Here is a 3,705-nt window from a genome sequence, read left to right on the forward strand (position 1 = left end):
CCCAGGGAGGTCCGGCTTGGGGCTGGGCTCGCGAGCACGGCGGCGGCGCCTGGGGCAGGGGGCGGCCGGGTGAGCTGGCCGGCGCTCGCTCTCTCCATTCACTGAGCAGGGCAGACACCCGAGACGCGGGGCCCACCCCTCCCGCCCCCCAAAAACGCCAGCTCTGCCTCCCATTGGCTGCGCCGCGCGTCATTTCGACTAAGTTGGTAACTTTGCTGGAGCAACTGAGAGCCAGGAGGGAGGAGGCAGTAAAGGAGCTGGAGGGAAGGAAGCAGGGGAGGAAAGGGGTCCCCAGCAGGGCCCGAGAAAGACGCATTGACACTTGCTCTCTTCTAGGAGCCGAGGACTGGTGAAACTTGTGGCCCTTTTTAAAAAAATTGCTTTAATAGTGGACTGGACACAATCCCATCACGGACCCAAACGTGTGTCTAAATAACCCTTATTTTATAGATAAAAACCCAAACCTCAGAGAAGGGAAGTGACTTCCCTGAACTCACACAGCCACTAGGTATGCCAGACTCCAGCGTCCTGGTACACGGAAGGCTTTGTCCCTACCCTGTGTAGTAGTCGTGGAAAGGACCCACAGCCGCTTCCTGGAAAACTTGTTAACACCACTGCTCTGCACAGTCACACGTGTCACTAGAAGTTGCGCAGGTTGACGTGGAGGTCACGGCTGGGAAATCCTACCTGGAGAAGGCTTGCCCTGCTTTGCGGAGACCCACTGCCCAGTGTGCTGCCGAGAGGAGTGACATCCAGAACTTGGCCATGGATTGACAACACTATGTACATCTGCTTCCAGTCTGCTGACGCTGGGCTAATCCTGTCACTCCTGAACCTTTGGTTCCTCAAATCAAGGGGTGGCAGCCCTTCTGGACCCACCTCCCGGAGCTGCTTGGAGCATCAAAGGAGGGAAAGTGTTCTGCCAGACAGTCATTCGCGGGCAAGGCATCCGTCCCTTCTCTCCCCAACCTCCTTTCATTCTCCAGTGCCATGCTGGTCGGATCTAAATTGCCGGTCTGAGCTTTTCCAGATGCTGGTCGGGAGGGGAGCATCAGAGGCTCCATAAATACTTGTAGGAATGTGTTTGTTTGTTTGAAAGGAAAGGGCAGAAACTGGAGGAAGTGTTGCCCAGACTTCCTTGACTGAGCTCTGCTCACACCAGGAAAGTGTGAATGAGCCCCGTGTACGTATGTGTCTACACACACATTCATGCCTACACCCACAACCTGCGCACTTTCACACACACTCATGGACACAGTCGTTAACACACACATACACATGTGTGCTCACACACACACGCTTACACACTATGCTCCTGAGAGCACCTTCCTTTTCCTTGTCTGTGAATGCCATTCTGATTCCTTCACCCTCCTTTTCCTTCAAGAAACTTTCCAACTACTTGACTACATCCTGTAACTACATAGTAGAGGTGCAGATTTTATTATCCTTAGCAGGTTTTCAAAATCTTATCTCCAGGCGCCTAAATGCACAGGCACACACGCATGCACATTCTCAGGCCCCAGCCCCTGTGTCATTCTTAAACGCTTTAGGTGTAGTTTACTGCAGTTATTTTGGGTACAGCTTTCTGCCCAGATGCTGTTGTCAACGCCCTCTCGTGGCCAGAGTGGGACTAGGCTCCGCTCCTGAGGGTGACTTCAGCATTTAAGAACTCTAAACATCCTTGTCCCTCTTTCCTCTGAAGCTTTCCTCCAAGCCTTGAACCAATTTAGTACCAGGACTGATGCAGATGAGAGAACCGGGCAAGGGCCCAAGGGAACAAAAGCATCTCAGACTGTCTGGAGCAGAAAAGAGTGGAGTTTTCTTTGTTTTCCCAAATAAATGCAAGCTAGAGTATGTTTTGCAATCCCTTTAGGCCGGGCCTGGATCTGAGCTCTAAGCACAGTGGTGGGCTGTGTTTTTCATTTAAACTTCAGGAGGGTTTCATGAGCTGGGGCAGATCTGTAAGTGACTTCATAAGCATTCAAATGTGCTGTTTCCTGGGAGAGCCCCTAAAACAGATCTCAGGGCTCCTTCAGAGCCAGTCACCTTAAAGAAGGGGCAAGTGGGAAAGAGGAAGTTCGCGAACACCTGGGTACACAGAATCATGCACCATTTGGGTGGCTTTAGAAGGCACCTAATCCAACATTTCTACAAGTGCCTTCTGATGACTACTCGTTCTATGTATTTCATCATGGTGGTGGGGAGTAGTGAAAAAGATTCCTTGGGAAAAGGTAAAAGTGCTGGTCACCTTGTGTTTTCTTGGAGAGTTGCATCACAGATGAGCATACGTAAGGCCCTGAGACATCCTGAAATAATGAAACCTGCTTAAGGTTCATTGAATTCACTTTCCCAGCATATCTGACCCCTTTTCATATTAACTTAAGATTCTCTTGGAACACTCTTTGAGAACCTCAAATATACTTCTACTCTTATATTTTATTAATAATAAAACAGAGTTTCAGAGCAAGGTGGGCATTTGTACAAGGTCATTCTGCTAATTAGTGAGAAATCTAGAGCCAGGACCCAGGACTGCCAATGCAGGGAATGAGGCTTGGTCCACTACCCCGCCTGATTCTGGGGCATCTTTAGAATGTGTCAGTCTCCTCATGGAAGAATTAACCTCCTCCCTGGAGAAGTCTGGTTAAGTCCTTAGGAGGTCAGGCTGCTGGGTAGAACTTTCTATGTCTACGTGCCAAAGATAACTTTGTACTCTGTGGTGTGATTTTCAGAGTTCCACAGAAGCCTCCTCAGCCAACTTTTAGATTTTTTCCTTTCCTTTTGTGCAGGCTGCTCAAAATCAAACTACCCTCCCCAAGAAAGCCCACCTGAAACTTTCTCCTCTATATGTTTTGTATCTGTCTGTATGAAATGCGACCATTCATGTGGCCATAGTAATTGGTTGAAGTTTACTGGTAGCAAACAGTAGAAAATAATTGCAGCTTACTGAAGGAAAAAAAAAAAAAGACTTTTAAATAAGGACTTAGGTGATAACAGAATCTACAGGAGAAAAGTGAAGAGAGGGGCTTCAAAAGGATTAGACCAAGACCAGATCTAGGTGCCGGTTCCAAGATTTCCCAGGCAGGTGCCACTGGTTGGCTTGCCTTGCTCATGTAACTATTATTTTGACCAGGGAAACAGAGAACTGATGGCTGGAAGTCCCATGGAAACTGCGTCCACTCAAGCAGGTAGGGGCACTGGTGTCAAAGGAAAGTGGCAGGCGGGGTGGGGTGGGGGTGTTAGCAGATAAGCAAGGTGGGATGTTGAGGAAGCAAAACAGAAAGGCATCTCTTCTCTCTCACATAGCACAGCCATTCAGTCTCTGAGTCCTGTTCATTCTTCCCGAGAATGTCCAGATAAGTCCTTTGGGGGGACACGGGCAACTGAGCAAACTAGCATTATCTGTAGAAACTGCCTTCCTGCCTCTATGCTAACTCAGCTGCTATTTGGACCACTGGTCATATAGCAGAGCAAAGCAAGCTGCTAATCCACCTCGGTGTAGTGTACTCTGTTAACCCCTCTCCCTGCAGTAACGGAGTGCGCAGCAGTCTGACCTTCTGCCACTGGACACTTGGAGTTTCCTCTGGCGTTTCCCTTTCTGACCCACTTTAGGACGTTGGGTGGGTCCTAGACTAGCATTAGCTAGTGTAGCCCACTGCCTCTGGATCTGAGTGCCTTCAGGCAGTTGTCCTGTCCAGCCTGTGACCT

This window comes from Chinchilla lanigera, unplaced genomic scaffold (assembly GCF_000276665.1).
Source record: "Chinchilla lanigera isolate Chin_1 unplaced genomic scaffold, ChiLan1.0 scaffold00007, whole genome shotgun sequence".
NCBI lineage: Eukaryota > Metazoa > Chordata > Mammalia > Rodentia > Chinchillidae > Chinchilla > Chinchilla lanigera.